Here is a 17,880-nt window from a genome sequence, read left to right as displayed (position 1 = left end):
CTGGCTGCACATTTAGTAGCAAGGCCTGAGAAGATCTCCAATGACAGAAACTGTTAAATCCTTGAAGTAGACTAACTGACTTACTTCAAGAAAGAGGCAGAATAAAGGGGACTCTGGAACATTCCATAAGTTCAATGATGTATCAGTAACTTCAGAGAACAGATTTAACACTGCCGTGGGGCAACACATCAGGAAGACAGCAAGAAGACCAGACTATCAGAAGCACACAGAGCTAGAGAGGAAGAGTGATGCATAACAGGGAACCTAACTGCTACTTTAATGTTTCACAGCAAAGATATTTCAAACAATCATGGCCAACAGAAGTAAGAAAATGGTATTGCTTTACTTCCCTCAGTTCCCTGGTTCTATGCAAGAATTCCAGGCCTTTCGGCACTAATGAAGTTTTATCTCCAACCCAACATTTAAAGCACTCTGCTAATGTGAATCTTCAAGCCTCAAGAGCTCCATCTGGGCTCCCTAGAAGAACCAGGACAAGGGGAGAGCTCTGCCCAAACAAGTTTGATTGTAACAAGTCCCACCTCCCTTCTCTCCTGATTTGCAGGAAATGGGGCTAAAGACAGAACTCTTATTGCCATCAGAGTGAATTTTAAGTCATACACATGTAAATTAATCCTGCCTCTGCCCTCTACCAGCTGTGTGGCCTTTGCCGAGCAACTTCTCCCCTCTGAGTCTTAGATTCCTCCTCTATAACATGAGAAAATAATGACAATGACTACCTCTCTCCACAACTGACACCATCAGCATTTGTAGGGGAATTGGTTGATGCTGTTGTAGTTAAAATAACAGTTTACTTTCAATACTTTATACATACTTTGTACTGTGGGGAATTTCTTATGAAAGATAAAACTATGAAGATATTTATAGAGGCTCCTAAAAAAAAAACATGAAGTCACTTTAAAAAAAATTCTTCCATGTCATGTATGGTTATAAGGTAAAGAGAACATTTCTTAGAACAAATACGCCTGCATATTAAATGAGGGCTCATCTTCCAGGACATCCCTTTGACAGTTTAGACCAGTGATTCACAACTGGATTTGGGGGAGAGGGGATGGTCAGAGCCTTTTCAAGTTAAACATACCCCTCCCTCCACAAAATTCTGATTCCTTTTCTGCCCCATACTAATCTTTGTATCTATTGATGCAACCCTTATGCCAAGCATTTGGGGGCTTCCTTTCTTGGTAACCTCTGGCTCCTGCTGGCCATGCAACAAAACCAGTCACATTATTTTGTCTTTAGCCAAATATGCTCTTCTCCAGCTTGATCACTCATCTTATTCACCAGATTTGGCTCCACATAGGTTTTGACTGTTTCCAACTAAGTTCTTCCACTTTGAGGATATACAAGTGAATATCCTAATAGCCCTGAATACACTTGCCAAGAAAAACAGACAGTTCACTTTAAAGTAGAATTCATGTGTGACATCCTCTTCAACTTTATAACAGCCATAGAGAGCTATGGACTGAATTGTGTCCCTCCTCCATCCAACAGCAAATTCATCTGTTGAAGTCTTAACCCCCAATTGTGATGGTATTTAGAGGTGGGGTCTTTGGAAGGTGACTAGGATTAGATGAGGGGGGGGCCCTCATGATGGGATTAATACCTCATACAAAGAGGAAGGGACACAAGATCTCTCTCTCTCTCCCCACCCCTCCCTAATGTGCACTCACCAAGGAAAGGCCATGAGAGGACACAACGAAAAGATGGTAGTCTGCAAACCAGGAAAGGGTCCTCACTGACACAGAATCTGTCACCACCTTGATCTTGGACCTCTCAGCCTCCAGAACCATGTGAAATAAATGTTGTTTAAGTCACTGAATCTATGGTATTTTGTTATACTAGCCTGAACTAAGACATAGAGTTTTCAATTACTAAATCTGTCAATGAATAAAAAGTAACTCTGACCTGAAAGGAAGGCTGGGTATGGTTCTTATGTTCTCTGGGTCACAGCTGTGGGCTCCTGTGGAGATATTTAAGTTTATTTATTAACAGCCGTCCTCTTTTTCCCTCCTACATACAGGGTGGTGGGTTTCTAAGAGCTTTGGAGAGGTTTATTTTTATCTATTGAGTGGATAAAAGACATTAATGAAACCATTTGGGACTTCAGGGACTGGGCTTCACCCACAGAAGTCAAGGGGAGGCAAGTGTGAGTGACCATTGATTATTAAATGTCCTCTTAGCAAAGGAGCATTACCGGACTGGACTGATGGGCATTTAAGTGTGTGGAAAGTAGGGACAGTGCCATATATGCATTATGTATAAAGAGGCACCCCAGCTTTCTTACACAAAACAATTAATGAAATCACTTTGTGAAAATGTAGACCTCTCCCTCCCCCACTTGACTACCAGCTGGTCCAGCCTTTGAACATATAGCACCACGTTATGATGGCTCCAAAAATTTGGGTCAGCACAATGTTTAAACTCTTAAGTGGAACCACTAATCTCCATTAATCTGACTGTAAAGATGAGAAATAATGCTTAATACAAAAGCATGAGAGTTGGTAATGCATGTTCCTCTGACAGGATGCCTTAATACACACCAACTCCTGCCCAAAGAGCAGAGTCTTCGGAATTGCATCTGACCATTCAAAATCTATTCTTGAACCTTTCTGGAATTCTCTTCATACAAGACAACAGGACCCTAGGGAGCATCCACCATGATGTCCACAATGACATTCATTCCATGGGACTTCTAGCACTCCATGCCCCCACCCACTACCATCTTCTCTTTCAAATGGGCAGCACAGCAGTGAATAAGTGCTGAGTTTATGGCTTGACAGAGCTGTGACCCTGTCACTGGCCCAGATGGCCATAAGCTGAGTGGACCAGTAGGTTCAGTAGATGCTTCACACCTATGTGACACTCATTCTGGCTGGCACATAAGGGAAACATGATGGAGTTCTTTACCTGGTGGGGACACTTTGGGACTTCGGGAAGTCCCAACTACAGAATAAGTGCTTCTCATTTTCCTCATCCCTCCTCAGCTTTACTGCTCCTTCCTCTGGGTCATTTTCTCAAACCATAGTCCATGAAACCACCTTCCAGAGAATCACTAAAGCTGTGGTTAGAAATTGACATTCCTGGGCCCCTCCCCTAAAACTACTGAATCAGGATCTCTCAGGTGGGACTCAGGAAAACCACATTTTAAACAAGATGCACCAGTGAAACGTAAGCACAAAATGTTAGAAACGCTATCTAAATTTTGTAAAGTTCTTACAGGAGCCCAGCCAAAAAATGGCCATGCATGAGATAACCCAGCCCCAGCACAGTGATTTTGGACCGGAAATTCCCATAGTGTGGTTCCCAGGCAAGCTCTTAAAGCGAAAGTTAACATTGTATCAAGTGGAAAAACATATACAGACCCAGGACATAGAAAGGCTGTGACATCTGTTTTTAGTAGCCACTGTTACTATAGTCTTCCTTTCGTCCTATCAAAGTAACAATTATTGAGTGCTCACAATGTGCCCAGTACCATTCTAAGTGCTTCATATGTATTAACTCACTAAAATCTCATAACATTCTATGAATAGAACTTTAACTATTAGCCCTCATGAGGGGCCAGTGAAAAGCTTCAGAGAGGAGGTGACATTTAATTAGACTATGAAGGATTGGTGAAAATATATTATCTTTCACACCTCACTTATTAATTCAACTGCCACCAGGCAGGATCCTCACTGCCATTTGATGCCTCCATAAAAAGACTTTTTAAGTCTCCACCACTAACTCCCTAGAAATAAGGGATAACAATATTTGGGTTGGCTATTGACACCATGAATTACAAGGCTGACTTTTTATATGGGTTCCTGAATTGTAATTAACCATTTGGACTCTTGTCCTAACCCAAAGAATGACTCCTTTTGTGGAAGTCATTCCACAGAGAGGCTGGCTGCCCACTCTATGCACAGGCAAAGCCATCTCTGTCTGCGTTTTCTGATGAAACTGAGCTGTGGCAGGAGCCAGAAAAAAATGAGGCTCAATTCATGAACATTAGAATACAGATCAATGGTCTCCTTTCCAACAGAATTCACATGTATGGTGGCCATTGTCTTTAACTGTGAGGCCCAGACCTCTCCCTACCCTTCTGGTAACAGATCCTAAGCCCAGAAGTTCTACAGTAGACTAGTGATGGCTCCATCCTCTTGACTGGAGTGGGGACAGCAGCCACAGAGACCAAGGATGGGCTTGTGACCCAAGGAAGGATCAATCAGAACCCCTCCCTGGGGTCTCCTGGCAGGAAGCACTAAAAAATTGTGAATCTAGGGGTCCCCACGGCAGCATTCTCTGTCCCATGGAGAAATCTGTCTGCATTAAAGAGTGAAGTCGAACAAGAATGAGAGGGACAAGGACTTCCCTGGTGGTCCAGTGGGTAAGACTCTGCACTCCCAATGCAGGGGGCCCAGGTTCAATCCCTGGTCGGGGAATTAGATCCCCCATGCATACCACAATTAAGAGTTTGCATGCCGCAACTAAAGATCCCACATGCTGCAAGTAAGACCCGGCTCAGCCTAAATAAATTAATTAAATAAATATTTATTTATTTTAAAAAAAAAAGAATGAGAGAGACAGAGACAGAAGGAAAAGAGATAGAGAGACATTGACCACCATCTTTTGAGTACCTCAGGCCAACACCAGTCTTACCCTTTGTATAGTTAGGTTACTGGGGTGAATAAACCTCGCCTTTAGATTTAAATTAGTTCAAGATGAGTCTCTATTAACTTACCAACAAAAAATTTCTTACTCGCGGAAACATCTCATCTTGCCACTCAATTTTGTGTCCCACAGACACAAGGGTGAAAATAACTTGAATTTGTATTGATGCTTGGTGTTCAAGGCATTCATCCTGTTATCTTTCTGTATCTACCATGTCATGTGCACTCTGTCAAGGCACTGGGGGCACAGAAGTGAACAAAGTGGTGCTCTTGGAGCTTACAGTCCAAGTAATCACACAAATAAATGTTCATGTTACAATTTTTTTTTTTTTTTGGCCACACCACACGGCTTGTGGAATCCCAGTTCCCCGACCAGGGACCAAACCTGGGCCCCCGGCAGTAGAAGCACAAAGTAATAACCACTGGACTGCCAGAGAATTCCCTACAATTTTTTAAAATGCTACAGAAGATAATGATAATAAGAATCAATCCTACTGGGGAATGAGAGTGGGAGCAGGGAGTCTCCTCTCCAAGAGTGGCTTTTGATATTTACACTGAAATCTCAAAGACAGTGGGAACCATCCAGGCAAAGATGAGGTTATGAGCTTCCCCAAGAGAGAGCTGTACTGTGAAGGCTCTGGGTCTACAAAGAAGCACATAAGAAGCAGAAGAGAGCAGTGTGTTTGGAGTGGAAAGAGATCAAAATGAGACTGAGGGGCAGGTAGGAATAAGACTGTCATGGCCTGTCAGGCCATGTTAATGGTCTTGGGCAGCCAATGGAGGGTTATAAGTAGGAGAGTGACGCAAGTGGGTTTACACTGTAAGAGGATGACTCTGGCTTCTGTGTGAGGTCCAAAGTGGAGGAGGCAATACTAGGTGGAGCAGGAGAGTAAGGAGGTGACTGCAGTCAGACACCCAGGCAGGACATGATAACGGCTTGGACTAGGGGGGTCAGTGGAGTGAATAGATCTGAGACTCACTTAAAAGACAGAATGGAATGTGTTATTGATTAGCTACAATGCAGGGAGAGGATGACTCCAGTTTCTGGTATGAGCACTTGAGTAGTTTGTGATGCCACTGATTGATCTGGGAATGTCAGAGAAGAAATAGGTTTTGGGGGGAGATTTTAAGTTCAGTATGGGAAATTTTACTTTTTAGATGCCTGTGAGACATCAAATGGAAACAGCAAGTAAGTAACGTATGCATTACTTCACTTAAAACAACAGATTGATATGACAGGTTTTACTGCACCCATTTTACAGGTAAGGAAAGTGAGGTTTGCCTAATATAATAATTTAGGGAAACTACTGGTAGTAGAACTTAAACTTCCTACATCTTAGTCCGAGTGTCTTCAGTGAACCATGCTGAATCCTACTACACTTGGCTGATTAAACAAACAAACCAAAAATAATGTTATAGAATAAGGCATAATGTCAATCCAAAGTTGTGTGCTGTGAAATCAATGTTGTGCTGTCCAGTATTTGGTGTCAGTTTGATAATGTAACAAAACATGTGGAATCTGCCCTTGTACTTCATAGAGCTGACAATCAGCCTTTAATTGAGAAAACAGTGCCCAACCCCACTGGGGTTTAAAGCTTCATCTGTGCTTTGCATTTGTACCAAACATTGCAACCATTATTGGTAAAAAACTGTCAGAATACATTCATTCTAATTACAAAAAGGAAACTATTTCTCAAAATGGTTGCTTTACCAACAGCCCCTACCAGCTATATATCCAGATGAAAGAGACAAGTGGAGTTTTGTTATTTTAAAAAATCAATAGATTGGCTCTTATGGAAGTCATTAATGCAAACTGTTTAGCAAGAGATACTGATTTTTCATTCCTAGTTGGCATTCCATTAAAAAAAGTGCTGCACTGAGTCTCTAAACAAATCTATGATTAAGGATCATTATCCATAGTGTCTGTAGAATGTTGCCTGGTCCACTGACTAGAAAGAAAGGATGTATTTGGCTCTAAGTGGAATCTCAGATTGGCTGTGCAGAGGCAAGCCAGTCTGGGCTGGACCCAGATGTAGTGGGAGCCACCTTAGATTCTTGAGCAGGGGTGATGAAAGCAATATTTGCAAAAAGTTCAGCCTGGTACTGGGATCAGTCTTATGACATGGCCCTAGAGTTAAATTGCTAACTAGAGGAAGTGTATCCTGGGAGTGGAGACACTTGTTATCCATCTTCATGACAACCTTCCCCACCCCAGCCCCTAATTTGGTAGCATGTGCACAAGAAGGGCTTGATAGGTATATGCGGAATGTGGGCAGCAAGGGCTGGGGACTGGGAAGACTTTTATGAAAGACACTGATTTCCTTGCCCTTTTCTACCATTAAAACGCACAGTGGGGGGGGCTTCCCTGGTGGAGCAGTGGTTGAGAGTCCGCCTGCCGATGCAGGGGACACGGGTTCGTGCCCCGGTCCGGGAAGATCCCACATGCCGTGGAATGGCTAGGCCCGTGAGCCATGGCCGCTGAGCCTGCGTGTCCGGAGCCTGTGCTCCACAACGGGAGAGGCCACAACAGTGAGAGGCCCGCATACCGCAAAAAAAAAAAAAAAAAAAAAAAAGCATAGTGGGTTTTTTCCTAGCTTGTAAAAACAGATTTTTATGGATTTATGACTTTATGCCTTGGTTTCATTTCTAAATGGAACTTGTCAGCCAAAAAACCCAACTGGCACTTAGGGGGAGGAAACAGTTTTGAATTTCTGAGTTGGTCTCAGATAATGAGGCTGGGATTTCCTACTACAAAGAAACTGGGATATTTTTCAGAACTTTCCATGCTTAAACTGGTTTGGATTCCAGTAGCACAGGTCTTGCTATCAGATCTGGCATACTTGAAATTGCAGTACCTCTGAAGCAACTGGGTGTCTGTTCCTTCTGGCTTTCTCTGGAGAAGTCACATCATGCTGATGTGAGGGTCGACCAGGAGTCAGGTACCGGGGGTCCAGTGCCCTCTGTCACTACCTCAGTATGTGTCCTTGAACAAGTTGTTTCACCTCTCTGTGCCTCCGTGTCTTTTTCTAGCGGGAGCAAGGATGGGCCCAGACAGTCTCCAAGGTCCATTCCAGAAGTGCAGACCATTTACTAGTTAAAAAGCACTCTTCCCATACATTTTCAGTAGGGGCTTTACATCAAATGCTACAGAGAAAAGTAAGAGAATGATGATGCTCCAGGAACTAAAATGCACACATAGAAAGGTAGGCTGGGTGGGAGCCAGCTTGCAGGAGCCCCTCAGCCACAGTGGACCATCTTTGTCCGCATTTAACTCCAATCTGAAAGCAAGTGAGCTCAGGTATGGAAGAGGCAGCTGATAATGACCCTCCAGGGAGCCCCCATAATGAGGGCCCAGGCGCTTACCTCATGGCCCTGCCAAGGTTGAGTTAAGAATTCTCCAGGTAGGGAATTCTTTGGAGATTCTCTGCTTAAGTTTTTGGAATATTTCCCTTGAGGAAATCATTCCCTGGGAGATGGACAGTCAGATTGGATAGGCGGGGAGGTATCCAGTTAACTATTTCTGAAGGGAAAAAATACGTCTTGTCTGTGACACCCCTCCAGCCTCCATCTCCCCCTAAATCTCACGCTCATACCCACATGGACACTCCCTGCCAAAAAAGGAGTCCCCAAAGGAGAGGGGCTCCGTTTGTTTAAGAAAAAGTCCTGTTCTCTTGGCCATTAATCATGCCTGTAAGAGCGTTTATTAATGCCCTGTCAATTGTTCCGAGTGAAGGCAGCCTGTCAGCTGTCCTCCCTCCCCGTTAGCTGTGTGCAAACACTGGTGATTAAGCGCCAGATTTAACATCCTCATGAATATTTAAGAGGCTGTTTTTGAAAGTTTCCTGTCCTTTTACACTAATAGCCCCATTAAAACCTGTTTACAAGCCAGTCAAGAGAGTAACTGCATGCACTTAAAACATGAGAGTGCTCCCGCAAGAGGGGCACATGACCACGTGAAGATCGATACGCAGCTTAAAGTAAGACTGTCTGCCCACCCCGTGGAGCCCAGCCCCATGAGAGCCACGTAAAAGAGCTGGAAAGGACCCAACTTGTTAATTAGACCAATGAGGCGGGGCGTGCGGGAGCAAGCCCTGGTTACTGGGCTCCCCGCTGCCCTATGTGGGGTGACCCCAGTTCCAAAGACTTCAAAAAAGTTGCCTGAATGATGTCAAGGGCAAGCAGTCCCAGGCCAGCCCAGGAAAGGAAATTTGTCTCTGGGCCTGCTCACCTGCTGGCTCCTGCCCTCCATACACCACCCCAAGCACTGGGCTCTGCTTCCGTCCCAGGCTTATCAAATGAATCTTATCCAAGGAGCTAATAAGGGCTTAAGGAAAGGAAGTATAATGAGAGGGGGGCCCTTGAGGATTCCCAAAAGCTTTAAGGGTCCAAAGGGAAGCGAGGCAAATTCGCAAGGGAGGTATTGGGAATGGGGTGAGATGTCTCTTTTCTGCATAGAAGAGCTGGTTTGCCATCAGCACCTGAGGCTGCCTTTCCTGCAGTTAGGAAAGAACACAGAAGTGGGGAAAACCACTTGCTCTTTGAAAGTAGGAAGACGATTACCTAGTGTTGTTATACACAAAGGAATGGATAGACCAGCGGAACAAGGGCAGGGGGCTCTGCTGAAAGGCAGTGCAGTCCACTTCCTCCCCAGCCCCAAGAATGGGCAGCTGCGCAGAGGGACCGCCCCCACTCCAGGTGGGGGAACTCTCAAACACTAAATCTGCTTCCCCAGCCATCACCTGGTCTGTGCTGAAAGAGTCCGAGAATCCCTTTTAGAGCAAGGACATGTGCCCCGAACTTTTCCAACTGAATTCTTACCGTTCAATACAAAGTTCACCATTTGGAACACTTCGTGTTCCTGCGGCATTGTGGGGTTCCTCCAAACACAGGCCAGGACTGCTCTACTTTTTATCTGACATACTGCCTGGCCCAGCGATGACTTTTGCTTTCTTCTACATAATACATGCATGGCGATACAGTACATTCTGATTTATAATAAGAATGTAATTGTAGCAATACTCACTGATCTGGAGCATGGTAATCTAGGAATGTCTCCTCTCCAGAGATTCTACGAGAACCAAAAGTTAAGCCGAAAGCCTTCTGAGCAGCCAAAAAAAAATTGCAATATCCATGCACTAACATTTTAAGCATTTTACTCATCAGGCCCATATTCCAGCAGGTTAACAACATTTTTAACATGATTCCAATAGGTTTGGCTCCGTGTATCTCTAGTCAATTACAAAGAGCAGAGGAGAAGCTAAAGACAGACACACTGACAGTAGGAAGACGTCATAGCTCTGGACAGTGAGTGAGAATAAAATTTTCAAAACTCTAGGAAGTGAGTCAAGAGCCCCAACCACACAGCAGTCTGGGGTCACTTATTCCAGGGGCAAATATCTTTCCACACCTCTACCTGCCCCTGCTGCCAATAAAAAAGGCAATAAGCTCTAATGCCTCATGCATAATGAAATAGAAAAGGGTGAGACACAGTTCTTCGAAAAGTCTATCTATAAGAGTTAAAGCTTTTGTAGTTTGGGAGCTTAGAGCTAAGCCTTCAGCTATCCAGAAAATGTATCTCCAGAATAACTCATTTATCCTTTTTTTTTCTTTCACTATATTCACATTTTGTGTTTCCCCCAAAGTGTTCGAAAGAATTCAGACAAATTTATAAACCAGGAGAACAGGTTGCCACACCGAGAAGGAGGTTTCATTACTTTCCAGGCAATGGTGTCCTGGAGCTAGGTCACCCTGGCTCAGGAGAACTGAGTGTTAAATGTTCAGGAATTTTATGGGCTAGCATTAAACACAGACATTATTAGATACTAAATTATATAAACTTACACTCAAATAACATACTAAAGACAGAGGTAATAAAGAGTCAAAGCTCATCACTTCTTAATCATCTTACTGGATTTTACTCTTATGGAATCTGTGGTGAAAATGCCTCCTAATGGTGGCTGCGGCCCATCACTCCCAAGGCCACATTCAGTGACATCCCTTCGGCAGTTTGAAATGGCCATAGTAGGAGAAATTGGCAAATGCCACACTTGGAGTTTGTTCGGGGTTTTTCTCCCCCCGAGAAAGGTGGTTGTTAAACATGTACCAGTACAACACTGTTTGGGACACACACACCTCCGGCTGTTAAGGTTACACTGTGGATTCCTGAGTGAGCAGGGGAAAGTCTCTGTGTCTGGGGAAGTGGAAAGGGAGATGGGCTGGTTTTCAGGTGACCTCTGGCTATGTGACCTCAGGCAAGTGGCTTCCTCTCTTGGGGCCTCCCTTTCCCCAGCTGTAAAATGGGAGTATTGAACTTGACAGTCCCTAAGTCCCTTTCTGTTTGTAACACTATCTGACTCTAGGACTCCTCATTGACTCTCAAGTCAAACAGACATAAACGTATTACAGTCAGGCCCTTGGCAGGTGGGAGGGATAGAATTTAGCTATCGAGCACTTCCTCTTTCTCAAATACTGCCTGAAAGAATGTAATAACATGTGTAAAGCAGTCAAAAGGACCCAGATCAAGTTGAACAGGATCACAGAACATGAAGTTCCCATTTACTTTCATTCGTTCTTCAGCCCGTTACTTGTCATTAACACCAGCGAAGCTATTTCTGAAATTCAAGGTATTCACTAAATAATAAAAGCCCCAAGAAATCTTGTAAGTGTTCAGTATTATGATCCAGAGACTTACAGAGTGATGCCCTGGAAAATGAAAAGGCTTTGGAGTCAGAAGACCTGGATTTGGGTTCTCGACAACCCAATTCACTTTTTCTGCTTGTATAAGCTTGATCAACTGAAATATCCTCCAGACCCAGCTTCCAGTAAAATGTGAACAATTTCTGGTAGTATAGACTGTGCAGCCTTTCTAGAGAGACTTTTTGGTGGTACTTATTCAATTTAAGTGTCTGTCTTATGGCTCAGCAACCGTTCTCTTGAGTTTGCTTCCCACAGAAATTCCCATCCAGGCTCATCAGCAGTGCAGATGTTCGTGTGCCAGAGTTGGAGGCTACCAAGGTTTCCACTAGGGGGCATAGACGAGTAAACCATGCCGGACTCACACTGTGGAATATTATGCAACATTTAGAGGCAAGGGGGTAAATACACACAGCAACACGGATCACTCTTGTAAACACAGTGTTGAGTAAAAAAAATGCAAACAACAGTGAGAGCTAAAGAAAATTGACGCTTATGTAAACAAAAATTGCACACATGCTAAACAAAATATACGTTTTAGATGTGCACATATAAATAACAAGATAAACATTGGACACATTTAGCATGATTGTCTGTGGAGGCAGAGAAGTGGGAGCGGGAGAAAGAGAGAGATAAAAGATAGTGTATTGATTAATTAATTATGCAAACAACAGAGGGGCAGCAGACAAACTAGATACTTAATGTGCCATGTAATAAGTATGATGAACTCAGCCCTCTAAACCTAAGCCCAATTAAAACATAATGAAAATTATAATAATACTTTACCTACCCCCACACAGTTTGGGTGAGGGTCAAATGAATAATGTATGTGAAAATAATTTGTGAACCATGAAATATTACTCAGGTATATTATTATAATCATCATTTTTGCAGTATATCTGAGAAACAGTGAATGAGGGCTGAAAGAAATATTTAAGGAATATAGCAAGGTATCTCATCTTTCTGTCTCGATAAGTTTAACTGATAAGGTTAAAAATCCCTTAATTAAACATGACTCTGTAAATCACAAGTTTTTAAATAAAATTGTGGTCACTCCTGATTTTTCTGAGTAACATATTTGTGGTCAACACTGCCAATCGCCAGCCCATCGGCATTCTCCCTGCTTCCTTAGGGATCCAGTTGTTCACACAGCATGGCGTCTTTATTTCCAAAGGATCAGCTGTGATTTGTCCAAGACGGGCACAGCAACCCCATTTCTTGGAATGGAGTGAGCAATTGCTGCAAGTGGGACTCAGATCTGGGAAAAGATATATCAGGGAAAGTTTGTTTGGAGGAGCCTTGTGGAAGAAAAAATGTCCCTGTTTAAAAAAAGAGAGAGAGAAAGAGATAAGGTCGAAGGCTTTCATCTCCTCTTACCTTAAACATGAAGATGTGCTGTTTGCAGCTGAAGCAGCCACTGTGACCATCAGACAGGAAGCCTAAGAACAAGCAGACAAGATGGGGTTAATTGAGCAATATGGAGAAAGAACCACCACACTAAATCTAAAACTGCCTAGACCTCTGGCTATTTGAGTTCATTAAACATCTTTATTACTTTAGACACTGTGAGTCAGGTGTTACTTTCAGTCAAACACTTCCCTGCTGATACAATATTTACTCTGGCCGGCCTTGAAAGGAGATGTCCATTTCCTATGCATATTCTGAGGGAAACATCTTCCCACCTTCCCAACATTTTCCCAAATGTTATATTTGGCAGATTTTACAGGAGCAGAGAGCTGTGGTTTAAAGCAGGTGGGGCCTGACTGTGTTTTGTGTCAACCAGGAGAGCCAGCATAGGTGAAGTAACCCAGGCCTCTGTTTGACACGTCAGGAGTTCTGAAAAGGTGCCACATACCTAATTTTACCTCTGAAGCCAAAGATGATGAGAAGTGCCTCATAAGGAAAGGTCAAGGACAAATGTGTGGGCTGAAGAGGAGACGACTTATGGTCTTAAAATGCCATTGGGTCTGGGTGTGGAAGAGGACTTTGACTTGTTCTGTGTGGTCCCACTGGACCAATGGGGGGAAGTTTTAACTTGGGATCTCCAATTAGAGTTGTCCAACTCCAGGAGAGCTTATGCTATAAGGCTATGAGCTCCTGGGCCCTGAATGCATCCGAAATAAAGCATTCTACACTGACTAGCAAGTCTTTAGGGTTCCATTCAAGCCCAAGATTCTAAGATTATGTTATCCTCTTGAAAAAAATGCAAATTATCTTCAGGATCATAATTCAGGCAATACAGGTGATAGCAAGCCCTTGATGAAGATAACAACGCAGAGTGGAGAAACTGAGGTCATCAAAAATTCTTTTCCAACTCTACATTTTAGAGAACAAAAAAATATTGTCATTTCCTAAAGAGCTGAAAATAGAATTACCATATGATCCAGGAACTCCACTCAAAAGAACTGAAAGCAGGGTATCAAAGAGATATTTGTACACCCATGTTCATAACAGCCTTACTCACAATAGCCAAAAGGAGGAAGCAACCCAAGTGTCATTGATAGATGAATTTTAAAATGTGGTTAAAAAAAATGTGGTATATGCATACAATGGAATATTATTCAGCCTTAAAAAGGAAGGAAATTCTGACTCATGCTACAACATGGGTGAACCTTGAGGATGTTATGCTAAGTGAAATAAGCCAGTCATAAAAAGACAAATACTGTAGGATTCCACTTGTGTGAGGTACCAAGAATAATCAAATCCACAGAGACAGAAAGTAAAATGGTGGTTGCCACAGTTGTTTAATGGGTACGGATTTCCAGTTTTACAAGATGAGAAGAGTTCTTGAGATTGGTTACACCACAATGTGAATGTACTTAATGCTATTGAATTATATACTTAAAAGGGTTTAGATGGTAAATTTCATGTTATGTGCTTTTACCACAATTTTTAAGGGATAGGGTTGTTAGGTATTTTTATAGGACCCAGATCCAGGAGATCTTTTCTCCACAGTCCTGGATGCAAGGACCCCCATCCCCTCCACAGGCAGAGGAAAAGCAAACCCATTCTCAGTGGCACCGAGGGGGAGGAAAGAGCAGGCGCAGTCACTGCTCAGAATCGCTACCCAATAGCTGGCCCTGTTTTGGAGAAGTTATCATCCCCCTCCTACAAATGGCATTGCCCTGACTCCTGCTGTAGCCTTTTCTCCATCTAAACAAAGAACCTTAAAAGGAATCACTGAATTAAATAAGAGTTACCTTCAACCTCAGCCATTCTGACCCCTCTGTTCTTCAGACCCAGAGGGGGAAAAGGATTTTGCCTACCACCATGCCTCAAATTAGTGACAACCAAGATTAGAACCGTCAGAGTTCCACAGACCAGCCCCTCCACTCACAGGTAGGTTGGTGCACGTATTATTTAGCATTGCTAAAGAACTTCAGATTTGCAAAGTGCTTTATGTTCATCTATTATTCATACACTAATGAGAATACTTAGATTGTGCCTTTTCTCCAAGGAACTCAAAGCACTTTGTAAATGTTAACTCATTCACCCTTTATGTCCCAATGGGACAGAGAGAAATCCTCACCCCTTGGCTCTGCACTTGGTAAAGAGTAAGCCCGGCAGAGGCAGCAAGTGTGATGGAAGGTAGGCTCACAACCAGGGACATCCAATTTCATGCGCCCTCACTGTCTTCTATCCGTCTAAATAGTGCTCCTGGTACTGAAATTAAAGCCCTAGAGTCCAGTGAGATATTTCTCTGAGACTGAACGGCATGCATGATAGCAGAGAAAGGGGGCTTAAGTTGCAGGGAGAGGGAGAAAAAAGGGAGTAAAGATAAAAGGAACATTTTCTAGCCATATTATAACAGCTAACATTTACTGAGCATTCAGACTTGCAACTCCTGAATCATCTTACTGAATCCTCATCTTACTCGTATGATTAGATAATGATTATCCTTTTTCAAATAAGGAAATTTGGGGACTGGAGAGGTAAAGAAGCTTTCTCAAGGCCACCCCTAGACTGTGGCAGCATTGTGACTAGAACCCAGATCTCGCTCCAGGGCTTGTGCTCTAAAGCTACATGTGAAACTGCTTCTTCCCAACGTTAAGGGATAATCATGCCAGAAACCATTACTCAGTAAGGTCACAAAATCCCATGCTTAGGAAAAGTTACCAACCAAAATCAATAAGGAGGCAGACAGATGAAGGAAAACCCCCAAGAGGATTTTCTTACCCTTCCCTCTGGTATCCCATCACCTGTGACTTACATACACCATGGTACCAGCCATTCATAGTACAGCTACACTTACAAGGCTGCCTCTCTTCCACCAGACTATGAGCTCTATGCCTTTGTCTTCTTTGCATCCCTAGTGCCAACATAGTACCTGATTCCCAGGAGGTACCCAATATGTATTTTTGGGAAAGGAGGGAATACAAGACTTTAGGATAGCCCTTAATGCATGTCTGAACCAATTGTCAATGATCTTATGATTCTATATTTATAGCTATTGACATAGGTCGTAAGTTTCATTTTGAAATTTCTCTCTATACCCATCATCTTCCACAAATAGGTAACAATCCATCAACAGATTATTGAACAGCTGCACCTTTACAGGGCTGTGGATGTTCTGAAGACATGCATGAGGTAATCTTTACCCTCCCAGAGTTTACATTCCAGTTAGAGGCATGATAATGACACACAGAGGCAACTGATGAATGACACGAGATAAATTCACATGCTAAACTGAAGTTAAAACTAGAGAGTTTGGGGGAGCTGGGACTGGGGAAGGCTTAATGAAGAGAGTGATATCTAACAAGACCTAAAAAGAAGGTTAAGTGTGGCTAGGAAACAAAGAAAATGGTCCCACTGAGGAAACACGTGGTGCCAAGACAGGGCAGTGAGTGTGGACTGTGGACAGGTCAGGAGGAGAACCAGCCTGCCAGGAGCAGGTGGGGTGTATTAAACAGGCACAGAAACTCACTCAACTCCTTGAAAACCAGCCACTGGCATGGGATGTGCAAGAAGCTATTCAACATTAACCTCAGTGCCAAAAAATCATTTCTCTACCCCTTTGTTCACTAACAAAGGGGGCTTTAAACTGGGGTGTCCTCTTTTAATGAATACTAACTCACTGAGATTCATAACTAGAGTTGAAAAACCAAGAAATCAATAAAGAAGCAACGCATTCTACATTCTACATGATATTAAAATGTTCTGGTACTGCAGTAATTAGAACTTCAAATGCTAATAAAAGACTGTACAGTTAATTAGCAATAGTCATAAAAGTCTAAGAACAAATATCCTATGTATTAAACACAACAACTAATGTTATTGCACATACAGAAGGAAAAACTAAAGGGAGAGATGGTTACAGTTTTGCCCAATAATGTCAGCTCAGAAACTGAAACACTGTTTTCCTTGGTGTTTGTGGCTACAATTCCTTATTGTGTAATATTATTATTACACAATTCCTTACTATAGTAATATTATTTTCATATAATCTTTACTATTGATATCAGAATGTTTTATTTCTCATTAGTAGGTCCTATTTCCTTGGGGAGCCAGAAAATTTAGCACACCCTGATTAAACTACCATCTAAATTCCACATTGTTTTCTCATCCTAGAGGCCAAACTTATACATAAAGACACATAGACACACACACACACACACACACACACACATCCAACTGGTGACTGGTTTTACACATAAGTGAGGTCAATAGCCACCTCTCGAGCATAAGTTGAAGGCCTAAGGAGCATCCCTCCCCAGATCAAAACTACCTCCCTCACTAGCCTTACAACATTTCATCTTCAGGACAGCTTGGTGAAAGGCTCCTGGAGGAACACAACAACCCCCATGTATTACTACCAAAAAAATCAACTTTGAATCTGGTAACACCTCCGATTTAATGACCAATTTATAGGAAATAAATGGGATAGAGGAACATATTAAACAACACCACTGGGATGCAGTTAGAAAAATCCAAACTGTGAAAAATTCTATAAGACAAAAACCCAGTTTCTTCAACAAATAAATTGCAAGGATAAAAAGAGATGGAAGGGAGGGGGGATAAGCTCAGTGCTTTGTGACCACCTAGAGGGGTAGGATGGGGGGGTGGGAGGGAGACGAAAGAGGGAAGGGATATGGGGACATATGTATATGTATAGTTGATTCACTTTTTTTAAAGCAGAAACTAACACACTGTTGTAAAGCAATTATACTCCAATAAAGATGTGAAAAAAAAAAGAGATGGAAGGGGAATCTATAGATTAAATATTCAAAGATACCCAGCAATCATGCTCTTTGGAATTTACCCAAAGGAGTTGAAAATTTATGTCCACACAAACATGCACATGGTGTTTATGGCAGCTCTATTTATAATTTGCAAAACTTGGAAGAAACCAAGATGTGCTTCACTAGGTGAATGGATAAATAAACTATGGTACATCCAGAGAACAGAATATTATTCTTCTCTAAAAAGAAATGAGCTACTGGGACTTCCCTGGTGGCACAGTGGTTAAGAATCCTCCTGCCAATGCAGGGGACACGGGTTCAAGCCCTGGTCTGGGAAGATC

The 17,880-nt window shown here is 42.7% G+C and overlaps 1 long non-coding RNA gene across 2 annotated transcripts in view; it reads right to left on the bottom strand.

Annotated features, from left to right (window-relative positions):
• Positions 1 to 17,880, bottom strand: part of LOC309815071 — a 70,104-nt gene that overhangs the window by 37,289 nt on the left and 14,935 nt on the right. For both annotated transcript variants that reach the window (XR_014295794.1, XR_014295795.1), the window contains exon 2: positions 12,738 to 12,799. This is a non-coding gene — a long non-coding RNA (uncharacterized lncRNA). The remainder of the gene's footprint in view (positions 1 to 12,737; positions 12,800 to 17,880) is intronic.

The sequence above is a fragment of the Mesoplodon mirus genome (assembly GCF_964341445.2).
Source record: "Mesoplodon mirus genome assembly, chromosome: 13".
NCBI classification, from domain to species: Eukaryota; Metazoa; Chordata; class Mammalia; order Artiodactyla; family Ziphiidae; genus Mesoplodon; species Mesoplodon mirus.
The sequence above is the reverse complement of the archived record's forward strand: the minus strand, read 5'-3'. Positions and strand labels throughout refer to the sequence as shown.